The sequence below is a fragment of the Panthera pardus genome, unplaced genomic scaffold (genome assembly GCF_024362965.1).
Source record: "Panthera pardus isolate Hobbes unplaced genomic scaffold, ASM2436296v1 HiC_scaffold_24, whole genome shotgun sequence".
In the NCBI taxonomy this organism is placed as follows: domain Eukaryota; kingdom Metazoa; phylum Chordata; class Mammalia; order Carnivora; family Felidae; genus Panthera; species Panthera pardus.
The window spans coordinates 137,561,530-137,575,761 of record NW_026526810.1 but is presented as its reverse complement, the minus strand read 5'-3'; positions in this window follow the sequence as shown (position 1 = coordinate 137,575,761).

Genomic DNA, 14,232 nt, shown 5'->3' with positions numbered 1-14,232 from the left:
GACCTCAGGGCCAGCGCCCCACGCACCACTTCATCGGGTGGGACGGGAGAGCTGACACACGCCAACATTCTTCCTTCACACCCTGGTCCTGGCCCAGCCCTGAATCCCTACTTGCCAGACCTCCTGCAGCAGCAAAGCTCCTGGTGTCAGAGGGAGGCGGTGACCCCTTGCCACCCTCCCCCTCAGCCCGGGGGCCCCTGGAGAGCACTGCCGACTCCGCCACCTGACTGACAAGCACATTAACATTTCATTACGGCTGGATGCTCACCTCAGCTGTCCCACACATATCAGGACGCTCCACGGGGGCCCCTGTCAGCAGGGGGACAGGCAAAGGCGGGCTGAGGGAGGGCGGGGAGCCCGTCTGGGGGCGGGTACTAATACAGGGCACGGGCCCGCGACGGATCACAGATCAGACGGCACGTGCTTTGGGAATGAGCGCCCCCCCCGCCCCCATCCGACAAAGGAAACACGAGCCGCCCGATCAGAGCCCCGCCAGCGCTGACCCCTCAGAGCGGGTGGGGGGCTGCCTCCTCACCCCCTCTGCCCCTCCCTGTCCCGGCCCCTCTCCTTGGCAAGCTGTGTCCCTGACTCAGCCACCACACTCCCCACCTTCCTCTTCTTCCCTGCCCGGACGCAATTCAAATACGCTTTCTCTGGCGCTAAGAAGCACCCCCCTCCCGCCGCACGGGCGCTGGCCAAGGCCAACGACGGGCTCTGAGAAACCACCGCTGTGCACAGGTGCACCGGCCCTTCGCGTGCTCCCAATGTCACTGCTGTAGAGAACGTGTTCGCAGATAACAAGGAAATACACAATACTCCCACGGTGACTTCCGCCCAGCCTGGTTCCCACGGGCTCTCCACGCCCCCGCCCCCCGGGTCGCAGCCCAAACCCACGGCCACCCACCCTCCCGCCCGCCCGCCGCGCACACGATTTGACAAAGGAAGCAAGTCCCACACCTCGGGCCTGGCTCCCGCCCTCCTGCAAATGTGATTCATTCAACAGGAACCTCTTTCAGCTCAAGGCCGGGACCACACTCGGGCCGGCCTCGTTAGCTTTCCCTGCCGTCCGAGGACGGGAACGATTTCATTCTACATTACTTAGCGACAAACATGCCTGACGACCAGCTCACAAAAGCCCCAAAAGCTTAGCAGCTGGCTCCGGCTGACCTGGGGGAGCTCCCACCCAGCAGGGTCTCCCACTCCCCTCCTCCCCTCCACGAATGAATGAAGAACACAGCGCCAGAACCAAGGGAGGAACAGCAATTTCTGTGTCTCAGCCCAGAGCTTCCTTCCAGAGCTGCCCTTGGCCGCCTAAAGCCTCTCGGACCAAACAGCTTCCCGAAACGGCGCTGGCGGTCCCGCCGTCCCGGGGGCCTCACACCTCGCAGCCCTCCTAAACCCCGAGCGGCTGTGGGGTGAGGCCGGGCGCAGAGGTGCCCCACGCCGAACACCAGCTCTGTGCCGGGCCCGTGCTCCTGGCTGGGCCCCCGTTCCGCCGTGGACGGAGACAGCCGGAGCCACGGGCCAGGCCCGCCCCGAGGAGGGTAAGGGTGCTTGGTAAGGGCACCGCTCTCGATCCCATCCGTGAAGGATGACGGACACCGCAGCACGCCGCCTCTCTCCCTTGGCTCCCCACCGGCAGCCTGGGGTGCCCAGCCGCCCGCCTGGCCACCCCCAGTTGGGCCTCCCCTCCGCTGACCGCCAGGGCAGCACAGAGCCTTAAACTGCCAGCCTCACCAGCAAATCCCCTGCAACGACACCTCCGTCCTTGTCCGGGCCGCTCCTTTCCGCCAGGAGGACCCTTACACCTGCCTCTCTGTTCCTGCCTGCCTCCCAGGATCCCGCTGAGTGCCTTCTCTTCCAGGAAGCCTTCCCTGAACACCCCTGTCCGGGGCGGAAGGACCTCCCTTCCTTGGAGCAGCACCCCACACACTTTCTCTGCCCTCTCTCCTGGCCTCCATCACCTGCCGGCCTCAGGTCACCTGCTGGACTGGAGGTCCTGTTGCTGGGACCCGCAGGCACTCAGCCAAGGCGGCTGCCCCAGGGCGGGTGTCAGACAAGCCATGAAAGTCACTCCAGGATTATGCCCCCGCCCCACACCAGGAAGCAACTCAACAGACAGTGATGACCAGAAACAGTCTAAAAAGGAGCAGACCAGATGTCACGGCAAACAAATGCTCTTTGTCTCGGTTGTTTTTTTAAAACAGATTTTATTTTTAAGTAATCTCCACACCCCACGTGGGGCTCGAACTCACAACCCCGAGACCAAGAGTCACACGTGGGACTGAGCGGGCCGGGTGCCCCTGTTCTTTGTCTTGTTAAGGGAAAGGCTGAGTCGCCACCGAGGGGGACCCTCTGGCCTGAGTGTAGGTGAGACACCCCTTCCGTTCCTCCCTCTGCCAGGACAGGGCCTTTCCGGCCACGCCTGGGAGACGGGTGGAGGGGGGGGTCATGGTGTAGGGCTGGACTTGAAGGCATCGGGAGCCCAGGTCACACCCAGGTCGGGGAAGGGGGCAGAGCTTTGGGGGCACACGGTGAGAGGCGGGTTTGAGGGAGCACTGATTGAGATCCCGCAGGTCTGGGGGAGCCCGAGAGGCACAGGGCAATTTTGGAGATGGGGGGCAGGGAATCACAGATCTGGGGTTTGGGGGCCCCGGTGTCTAGAGGCGATGTGAAGCCATACCTCGTGCCCAGATGTGGGCAAGGTGGTCCCGGGGAAAAGTGGAACCCACTGGAGGAGGTCCCCAAAGGGACAGAGCAGGGACGGCCACGGGGAGTTGGGGAGCATCCGGGAGGAGAGTGCTGAGGGGTGGAGGGGCCCCAGATGCCGGGACAGCAGCCCCTTCCCCAGTGACCCCAGTGTGGGAAAGGGGAAGGCTGGGGGGGGGCCCGTGCAAGGTGCCCCCACCCAGCCTTGGTCTCCCCAGCCTTGCCCGGGGCGACGTCTCTGAACAGGGCTGGGGTCTCACCCCGGCCCCCGCTCCAGGCCGTGGGGCCATTTGCAAGTCTAATCACCCTGCTCCAGCTCTGGCGTTCACACCCCATATATTGGCACCCACAGCTGAGATGCCTCCCCTCTACAAGCTCACGAGTATGGGGGCCGCACAGGGGTCAGGAGAGGGAGCGTCAGCCACCGAGGGAGGGACATCGCAGTCCCTACCCCTCCCCTACCCCTGCCTCTCTCCTGCCCCTGTCCCTCCCCCTGCCCCTGCCCCTGCCCCTCTCCCTGCCCTCCTCCCTTCCCCTGCCCCTCTCTCTGCCCCTGCCCCTGGCCCTGCCCCTGCCCCTGCCCCTGCCCCTGGCTCTGGATGAGAGCCTCAGGGAACAGGACAGGGGCAGCCCCAAGGCTCAGGAAGGAAGGCAGGGAATTATAGGTCTCAGGGGAGCAGGGACAGAGCCCCTGGCAAGCAGGAACGGGCACCCCGGCCACCCCCTCTGGGGCCGGCATGCCCACCTTGCACACCCCAGGGGCAGACTCCCTGTTCACTCGTGCACACGCACCACCCACGTGTGCACACACAGACACAGACACAGACACAGACACAGACACAGACACGTGCCCTGCACCAATGTTAGATTCTTCCCTAAACCCTGTGAGGCAGGTGAGAATACGTGTCCCTGTTTTCCGGATTAGCAAACAGAGGCCCAGATTTGCTCAGCAGCATGCCTGAGGTCACACAGCTGGTAGGATTGTGTACCCAGTCTGGCTGCGTGGGGCACTGGGACCAGTCACTGCCTGACCCTGTGTCCCCATGACTCTGGACGAGACTCTGAGAGCCCCCTTGCACGGGGATAGAGCCAGGCCACACCCAGGTCAGGGAAGGGGCCAGACGGGCCCTGGCAGGCCCTGGGCAGAAGGGTCCAGCAGGCAGTTGTCAGACAGAAGCCCCTCCTGCCGCTCCTGCTTGGTGACAGGCATGTCCGACCGGGAGGTCAGCGCTAATGGCCGCCTCACTCCACGTTTGTGGTTAAGTTGACAGCAGTGAAGATTTACAAGCCATGCCGGGCCTCCCTGCGGTGGCCAGGCTGGGGGACCAGCCCTCTGAACTCTCAGCGTGGGGAAGGCTTGGCCCAGGGCCCCTCCTCCAGGCTCGACTCCCACCCGAATCTCCCCATCTCGGCCCCTCACCTGCCGGGCCCCTTCTACCCACAGCCCTCTTCTACTCTCTCAGTTTGGGGGCTCCCACTGTCTAGGAGTCCCCAGCCCCCTGAGGGAGAAACTGAGCCCTGGAGGGCTGAGGTCACAGATCAGAGCCAGCTCCAAAGTGGAAAAGTCAAGGGTCAGTGTCTTCATTTCACCATGGAGGACAGTGATGACCAGAGAGGCCCAGGAGTCTGCCTAGGTCACACAGCAGCTTTTGATGATGCTCTGATGGGACCAGAGCCCTCCCCCCTCCAGGAGCCCCCAACATCTGGTCTGTGGCCTCTGGATCTGGCTCAGTGGTGGAGGAGCAGAAGAGGGTTCAGTGCCCAACTCCACGGGCAGCCAGCTTCCGGAGGGGACCAGGTGGGGCCTGACTCCCCCAGGGCCTGGAATCGAGAAGTTCAAGGTGGCCGCAGCTGAGCATTAACACAAGTGGGGGCTCTGGGACTGCACGGGCCTCAGCCCCGCCCCCTCCCTTCCGCCCTCCCTGCTCTGCCTGCATGCCACCCCAGAAGCTTCCCCGCCCTTCCCTCGACGCCCCCTCCCTGAGCCTCACACCTGCTGCCTCCGTGGGGGCCTCTGTTCCCCCGCCTTTGCTTCCAGAGAGGCTGTCGAGGGTCTGGGCCGATCTGCCCAAGACTCTAGACAAGGAGGCCCCCCTTCCCCTCTCATGGCCTGGCTGGGTGCAGCTCACGGACAGTAGTGGCCACTGGAAGCTTCTAAAAGAAAATACTTGTGCTAAAGTCCAGGCTCCTTCAAGGGAGACTCCAATGCAGTCAGGTCCAAGGCCCTGACCCAGACCCTCAGATCCCCAGACTCTCAGATCCCTAAATCCCCCCAGCCTGGGATCACATAGATCCTCATTGCTTCAGGCCCCCAGACCCTCATAGTCCCCCAGACCCCGCACGAGCACAGACCTCACACACACACACACACACACACACACAGGAGGAAAGTGTCATGACTGCAGCTCAGGGCCGGGCCCCCAGGGCCCACTGCGGAATAGCTGGGACAGGAGTTGAGGGCTTGGACAGAGCTTGGGGTGAAAGCCTTAGAGCAGATGAAAAGCTTCTGGAAGCTTCCATCACCCACCCAAAGGAATAGCCCCCTCGCTCATGCCTCACTCAGACCTCACCTACAGCCCTCCTCCTGCTGAGGCAGCCTGTCCCGACCCCAGCACTGGGGTTGGGGACACAGAGGGCAGGAGACACAGTTCAGAAGGGGCTCTGATGAGGGTCCAGACGGTGGGGGAAGCCAGAGTCAGGCAGACAGCTGTGGCAGGAGGCTGGTTCTGAGAGAGTCAGGGAGAGAGAGCCGCCCCCCACTGCCCCCACCCTGCCTCCTGCCCCAGTTCCCCTGCCACCTGGGAAAGGCACCTGGCGAGAAGCCATCTTGTGATGTAAATGCCAGCACCATGCCTGGAAACCAGGCATGCCAGGGAATGCCAGGGACCAGGGTCCCTGGTCCTCACCCATGGCACCCCGGTCAGGCACGGGGACAGGTGACCGAGGCTTATGGCAGTCGGTGAGGGACACAGAGAGACCGCAGTTAGAGGTCCAGGCCTGACCCACCTGACTGCTCAGGAGGACTCAGCTGTGCCCCCGCCATCCTGCGCCTCAGTTTCCCCCTCCTCACCCAAGGAGGCTATGCAGCCCCTGTGGTTTGGAGCTGACATTGGTGCCCGCCCCGCAGGCCCCAGGAAAGGAGCAGGGATAGCAGGAACGGGGCGGGGGCACCTTGACACAGCGTCGCCGCAGGCACGTGACCGGAGGCCTGGCAGAGGGCTCCTCCCACGCTGCCTGTCCCCACCTGATGGGCCACCGGCGGCTCCGGTCCAAGCACAGCCGTGTATTTACTCAGCTTCTGTCTTGCCCTCCCCCCCAGCTGTGTCTGCCACCCTGCCCTCGGCTCCCAGGGCCAGGCGCACAGCAGGGGACCTCAGCCAAGAAGGGCTTTGGCTTCTCCAAAACGCTGAGGCCCTCAAGAAGGCGGGTCCAGTACGGCCCAGTTGAGGGCTGACCCTGGGGTGGGGGGGCTGTCAGCCAGGGGCCGGGACGGGCCGACCCCCCAGCGCTAGCCCGCACCCTGCGCTCTCCAGGGCCAGGCACCAATCTGCCCATAGCGCCCCAGGGGCCTCCGGAAAGGATCGTTCCTGGAGAAACAAACAAACCAGGAGAAAGAACATGGAAATAACCATTTTTTAAAAGGTGAGTGCCTTCAAAACGGCATCCACCAGGCCCAGCAGATAGCTGCTCTCTCCCTGGCGGGTCCTGGTGCCCTCCACGCCCGTCTCCTGCAGCCTCCCTACCCCTGCTCCTCCCAGTCCTGGATGGCGGTGGGAGGAGGCGGGGGGGTGGGGGGGGGGTGGGGGGGACTCTCAGAAAGGAAGGGTCTTCCGCCTCAGTATTCCCGCCGCATCCCTGCCTCAGCCAAGGGCACCATCCCTTCGAAGAAGCCGCAGCACAGAGCCCCACCCCCAGCCTCCCTCCTCCCACCAGCTGCTCAGGGGCCGTCCATCCGCTGCCCTGTTGGTCTGGAATGCGGACTTTTCGCGCAGACAGCCAGGTGTCCGGCAATGCCCGGTTTGGGACGCCCAGCCCGCCCATCCTCTGATCACATGTGGCACGCTCACTGCTCGGGAAATCACCTCTCCTGCCACTGAGCCCCTGAGTCTGCTGTCCCGCCAGGACCAGGGGATGTGGGGAAAGAGGCCGGGACCCGGGCTCTGGCTCTGCACCCGCTCTGGGCAGCAGGGGGCGGGCCCACCGGTCTTGGGGCCCAAATCTGCGGGCACCAACGCCAGGGTCCTCCCCACAGACTTGCCAGAAAGAACGGGCTGGAGGGAGTGTGGGAGGCTGGAGAAAGGATCCCCGGCCGGCCAGGACTCCAAGAATTCCGACGCGACGAGCACGGAGCGTGGGGCGGCAAGTCCCACACGTGTGTGAGCGCGAGTGTGTGCATGAATGCACGCCCGTTCATAAGTCCGGCCTTCGGGGGGAGGCACGCTTCCCGCAGATATCCATTTTCCTCCGCGGCTTATTAACAAATTGCATGGCCTGCCACGCACTCCCCCTGGGACTCCACCTCCCCGTCAGATCAGCACAACTTGAAATAAGTGAACAGTGGGATACACAAGCCCCCCGCCACTCAGCCAGCCCCTCCTCGTCTTGACCCCATGCCCTGCCTGGTCCCCTGGGTCCTGCCACGGGACTGGCTGAGTCGTCACCAGCTCTCCCCCGAACCGAGGGCTCAAAGCATGCCAGGTTCCCAGCCCGAGCTGTCTGTCGGGGTCCTGGGGACTGTCCCCGGGGCCTCCTGGGTCCCCTCACACAGCTGCCAGACCAGGGACCTGCACCCACCTAGGCCCTCAGCCACTCCCCTGGGTAAGGCTAACTGTAGGGGTGGAGGGTGGTCCTTAGAGGCAGTCCCAGGGCCACTGAGATGTTTGCAAGGAAATAATGAGCTAAGAAAGGCCCCGCCCTCTGCTGAGGCAGGGACCGCCCACCAGGAGCCCCAGCTATGGCGGGGGGGGGGGGGGGGGGGGGGGGGGGCCCAACCTTGCTCTCCCAGCCCAGAGCACCTCTTGCTGCCACCCCTCCCAGATTCCCGTGCCCCTCCATCTGATGGCGGAGGATAACTGACTGTCATCTCTCCCTGCTAAGCAAGGTGGTTGCAGTAGGGAGACCCGACAGTGGGTGCTCCCTGACGCCTGGGACTCGGAGAAGGGGTCCGCCCAGCTCAGAACCTTCTGTTCTGCTGCTCCAAGGACCCCAGAGCCTGGGGGCCAGGATGTGCAGTTTGGGGGCCACCCTCAGGCTGGGGATTCCAAGCCCAAAGGCCCTGAGGAGGGGAGACTCCAGCTGGAGCTTGCCAGGCGGGGGGCATTCTCGGCATTCCCCCAGCACACGACGGAGCCTGGAATGTTCCATCCTTGGGAAATCCTGGGCCTTTGGATACCCTCTGAGTGGACCAGTGGGGGTGGCCCTCGAGGGCACTGACTTAAGACATACGAACATACAAGCACCGTGTCCCTGAGTCACTCCTGCTCAGCCTCCAGAAAGCCCTGGAAACCCCCAGAAGGCTCCAGAAACCCGAGCCCAGAAGCCACTGCAGGGGACACAGGTGCACGCAGTGGCTGGCCAGCGGGGGCGGCTTGGGCTGCAGACTATCCCCGCACCCCCCACACACACCGCCCGGGGTTCTCAGCCGAGGCTCATCCCTCCTCATAAAGACACCGGCGCGCCCCGCACCAGCACAGACAGGCCCACAAATCAGGGCTGGGTGCTAGATTTAGAACATCACCACTCTGCCCGGCGGATCAGCTTCCCCGGACGGCCACCGAGGCTGCAAGAAATACGGCCGATGTCTCCGCTGCTGGAGAAACAGGAGAGATTTATTCCAAACCACGGCGACCTGTGCTCAACGTCTGGGGCGACTCGGACACAGCCAGGCGGCACCTCCCCTGCAGGAGGGGAGCTGAAGGCACGGGAGGGGAGGACCCGCCCGGGGCCCACGGTGCAGCAGCCGTTCTGGGCCCCACACCCGGGGGTCCAGCCTCGAGCCAACTCATCCCAGAAACCCTGGTCCCTGCCTCCGAGCTGTGTGGGGCTCCCTTCAAAGGGCCCCGACTTGGGAGCTCTCTCTCCGTGGGGCACACGGTCCTCTTCAAGGGACAGGTAAAGGCATTTTATTCACCAAGGCCATGGTTTCCCGAATGGCTGTGCCTAGACACTGCGGGAGCAGGGCGGACCAGCTGACCTCGTATTCGCCACGCGGTGACGGCGTGAAGGCGGGTACGGGGTGACCTCACCCTGGAGCCGCCCTGCGGGTTCTTGGAGACGTCACTGCCTCTTCTCCAGCTGCCGGGCCCACCTGGGCCATTAGACAATTAGACGGACACCGTGGGCACCATGGACGCGGTCCTGCGCCCTACGCAGCCCGGCACCAACCAGCCAGCAGGCGCCTCCCGCACACCCCTGCCCCGTGGTCAGACACTGTGAGGGAGCCCCAGACGATGGCCCAGGCTTGCTGCGTTCCCCTCCACCCGGACACAGACACCACCCCTGGGGCCTCGCAGCTGTCATCTCAGAGTGCCAGGGCCTGCGGGCGCCAGTGCCGGTGGGTACCCGGCGAGGAGTCAGCAGAGAGACCGGGCCAGGCAGGGACCTTGTGCCAGAGGACACCCATTCCGGACCGCGCCACCCCGGTAGGCACAGGGGCCTCCGCGCGGCGGGCGAGGACTCTAAAAATGGCTCTGGCCCGATGCAAGGCTCCCAGTGCCCAACGCTGGAAGAAAATTAGGTAGTATTGGATTATAACCCCGAGTGTGAAATCGGTGTCCCCAGCAGCGAGGGACTAATTAACAAAGGGGAGAGAAGAGACGGGCCTCTCGTGGGAGTGATTCCAAATAATCTGGGGAGGTGCCCCGCTTTGGTGTGCTGTCCTGGGGGAGGGCGGATCCTGGACCAGAAAGACACGCGGGTAAATGTGAACAAATATTGGCTTTAGTTCCTGATAACGTATCAACACTCGCTCCATTACACTCTGTAAGATGTTAGCGTCAGGGAAGCTGAGTGTGGGGTGTATGGGAATTTGTACTGTCTTCAGAAATCTCCTGTAAACCTAAGATAAAATATATTTACTTATTTGCTTATTTCTTTATCTGAGAGAGAGTGCGCGCGGGCAAGCAGGGGAGAGGGGCAGAGAGACAGGGAAAGAACCTCGAGCTCCACTCTCAGCGCGGAGCCTGACGCAGGGCTCAGTCCCACGCCCCTGGGATCGTGACCTGAGCAGGAACCAAGAATTTGACATTCAACTGACCGAGCCACCCAGTCGGCCCCAAGATAAAATTTATTTTTAAAAGGTGATTCTGAAACAGATAGAGGCAAAAGACTGAGGTTGGATGGGGCTGGGCGGCAGGTGCATATGACATTCTGTGCTCGTCACTGGGGGCCTATTTCACAAGGTGGGAAAGAAGGAGGGACCAGGGAAGGGAGAGGAGGGGAAGGGAGAAGTGGGGTGAGGGAAGTGGAGGAAGAAGGAGGAGAAGGGAGAAGAAGAGGGAGGGGGAGGGAAGAAAGGAAAAGGAGAGAAGGGGAGGGGAGGGAAAGAAGGGGGGGAGGGAGGGGGAGGGGAGGGAGAGGAGGGGAGAGAGGGGAAGGGAGGAGGAAGGGGAAGGGGACGGAAGGGAAAGGAAGGGAGGGAGGAGAGGAGGGGGGAGGGAGGAGGGAGAAGGGCAGGGGAGGAGAGGGGACAAATGGATGGGAGAGGAGAAGCGGGACAGGATGGGAGGGGAGGAGGGGGCAGGGGAAGAGGAGGGAGAAGAGGAGTGGAGGAGGGGGGCGGGGAGGGGAGGGGAGAAGCACATTCTTGGAAGGCTCCAGGACCCAGCTCAGCAGCCCACGTCTGTTCAGAAGGCCGAGAGGCATTTGTGGTTGTCAGTCTGGGACGGGGTGACCTGGTCAGGAGGGCATTTGGGGAGGACGGTGAGGCTACGGCTGGGCCTGAAGCCCGGTGACCCTGGGGCAGGGCAGGGGGGCAAGGAGGGAGGGCCCATGGCTGCTCCAGGTACAGACACCGGTGGGCCCACCCCTCCCAGAAGCCCCCTCCCCTCCCAGAGGGCCCCTCCCCTGAGACCTCGGTGTCCCTGCACTCCCGCCAGCCCCCCTGGGCCAGGCCACGCTGGGGACACCATGCCCCTCGGCCCTGGCCCTGTCTAACTGCCTAACGGGGTCACGGGGTCCCCAACCACAACACGGGCCGGGGTCACCAGGACGTCCAGGGCCCCCTGCCCTGGGTTCTGGGCGGGGAGGCTTCTGTCCGGGCTGAGGGCTGCGCCCCCCACCCCCACGAGGCAGACCCAGCCCGCGGGAAGCCAGCTCCTCCTTGGCCCCCGCCCAGCCTCCCAGGCTTCCTGTGTGGAAACGGGGCCTGGATCCCGCCTTGGTAAACACGTTATCGGGAGGGAGAAGTCACCCTTCGGGCTTCCTGTTTGCTGCGGCCGACTCCAGGGCCAGGCCCCAGCCCCCCAGGGCCCTCGGGGACCCTGTCTGCCTCCGTCCCCCTAGCTCCTGTCCCAGTGGAGCCGCTGAGACAGGCCCTCCCCCACCCAGGGCTGCAGGGAGGCCCCATGGGAGGGGGGGTGCTCAGACTCCCCGGGACAGTGGGGCCGAGGTGGGCCAGGGGTGAGCGCTGGGGGGGGGGGGGACCCCGAGGCGGAGCGACGCCCAGCCGGGCGGGCGCTCTTGAAGCGCGAGGAAGACTGAGGCAGCCCAGGGCCCTGACAGACGGCGGACCCGTCACCTCAGGCTGCAGTGTGGACTCACCCCCATTCCCCCCACCACCCCAGGACACGGGCCGGGAAGGGTCGAGGCCCCATAGCTGGCCTCACGGGGGCCAGGACCCGGCAGAAGCACGGCCCCTGCAGACACAGAGTGCTGCTCGGAGCTCCAGAAGGCCAGGCTCCCCCACCTCTGCCACCGCTATCCCCAGTATCACCGCTGCCACTGTGATGGCCCTACCCTGCCCCCATCCCCATGGCTGTCACCGCAGCAGCCACACGGCCCTCCCCGCCGCCATCGTTGTGTGAGGTGACGGGAAGAGGAAGCTCAGAGACCCAGTCACTTCCAAAGCTTCAGGCCGTCCCTCCACCCCCCCGGGTGGCAGGCGGGGGGGGGGGGGGGGAGGGGGAGTGGGGGGCATCATGCCCCTCTGCCCAGATTAAGGCCCAGGAAGGAGACAGCAGGCTCTAAGCCCTGGTGGGGCTGCAGGCCAGGTACCCAGCTCCTGCCCACCCACCTGCCCCCACCTTGGTTCCCAGCCACCACTGGTTCCCTGTGAGCCCCCTGCCCTGGTCATCCAGCCCAGCCCGACCTCCACCTGGCCTCACCTTCCCGAGTCACCCCCCAGTGCCCGGGGCCAGGGTGGGCAGGGCGGGCAGAGCAGGCCTGGACTCGTGGAGTGAGTCAGGCGGGCACCTCACCCCCGGGAGTGGGCTGGCCAGGTGCCAGGCCGGCCTCGGAGGCAGAGACGCCCGCCGGGGCTGGCTCCCGTCCTTGTCCCCAGATGGCCCAGGCAGGCGTCTCACCAGCTCTCAGGGCACCATCACTCCCACCCCTGGGGTTGGCTGACCCTGGCCCCCCGACACAGGAAACCCCCTCCCCCTGGCCTTGAGTGTTCTAAATCCGTGCCTCCTCCAAGAAGAAAGTCCAGAGGAGGAGCCTGAGGTAGCCCGGCTCACTGTGGGTCTCTGTGTCCCCACACATCCCATAAGCAGGATGCCCACAGACCCCTTATAGGTGGCATCACACGAGGGCCGCCTCAGCGTTGGTCCGAGAGCTGGGTCCCAGGCAGCTGCGGCTTTCCCATCCATGAAATGGGCACTCCCCAGCTCGGTTCCCAGCCTGTAATGACAGGGCTGAAGGCTTTGATGTCCCAGATGAAAGGCGGCCCCAGGCTCCAGGTGCCCCCAGAACAGGGGGTTCCCATCCAGAAAAGCAGGCGCCACCCTCCCAGAGCCTCCCCTGGACTGTGGGAAGGAGGCTACCCTAGCTGGCCCCAAAGGTCAGCCACCCCCAGCAGTAGCTGGCGGTGGGGGGGGGGGGGTTCGGAGAGGGTCAAGGGCATCAAGGGCTTGTCATCAAGGAGCAGGCTCTGGGCCCCTCCAGTGGCTGAGGGGTAGGAGAGGGAGGAAGGGGTGTTCTCTGCAGGAGGAAGGGACCCACACGGCACCCCCAAGTGCAGTCCACCCCCCACAACAGCTCTGGCCAGATGGTCAGGACACTATGGCCTTGGCTCTCAGGCAGGCCTCCCCCCCAGTCTCTTGTGTGACCACCCCAGCCCCAACCCCGCCCTGTTCTCTGATGTGGGGGTGGCCCTGACCCCACCCAGACCCCAATACTGTGCTGGTCCCTCAGGATGGAGGAGGGCGCCCAGCACCCCTGCATGGCAAGGTCAGACCATGGGTCACAGCCAGCTGGGCCTGGCTCACGGAAGTCCCAGACCAGGTGGGCTTCCCAGCCCGTCCCCTCAGATATCAGGTCCTGAAAGCCTGTCTCCCATCCCACCCAGAGCCCCACCACAGCCACCTGGACCCCTCGGCGCCTCCCAAATTCAGTGGCAGACAAGCAGGCTTGGTGGCTAGGCCTGAGCCCAGGCCGGGAACCAGATCTCCGAATAGAAAGGGAGAGCCCGGGGGTGCTCCGGGCTTCCATTGCCTCTGGCTGACATGGGAGCCCAACCCCAGGGGCGGGGGGCCGTGCCATAGGCAGCAGGGAGCAAGAAGGCAGCCTGGGGCGGTTGGAGGGGGAGGGCTCAGTGCAGAGGACAGGAGGGGCCGGGGAGGCGTTCTGCACGCTGTCAAAGGCTGTTGGGTGTGGGACCTGCTTCTGCCCCCAGCTGGGCCTCCCCCCTGAGGAGAAACCTCGTTCCCTCGTTCCCTCGTTCTTTCCTCCAGCAAGTATCCCCTGAGGCCCCACTGAGGCCCAGCGCTGTGCCCAATGTGGGGGCACAGCAATGACTCAGACCCCACCCCACCCTTCAGAGGCCCCACGGAGGCGGGGAGTACAGGCAGAGACCACACGAGGTGTGGGGTGCAGGGCGGAACAGCCCCCGTGCCGGAGGGGGAGTCCCAGACCACACGAGGAAGGGCCCAGCCAGCTGGGAGGGGCCGTGGTGCCCGCACCACAGCCCGGGGGCCGGGGGCGCGCAGACGGGGTGGGGGCAGCAGTGGGGCTGCTCAGGACCAGGGTGTGAGCATCGGGCAGGGCCGCCTGAGGCCTGCAGAAGGTGCAGGGTGGGGAGGGTGGCCGTGCCCGGCGGGGGCTCCTGCCAGCTCGGGGGTCCTGAGCCTGATGTGTCCTGTGTGTCTGCTCATCTGTCTCCTGGAGAGACAGGCAGGGGACAAAGGAAAGAGATCAAGGGTCTCCCACTGCAGTACCTGCCTCAATTTCCCCAGCTAGCATGACCCCTGGGAAGGGCCCCGAGCCCGCCAGAAAATGCTGCTTCCCACCAGCTCAGCCCCATCCCGTGGACCCTGACTCAGTCTGTCCCTGCTGTCCCTTCTCCGTCTGTCCCTGCTCTGTCCCCTC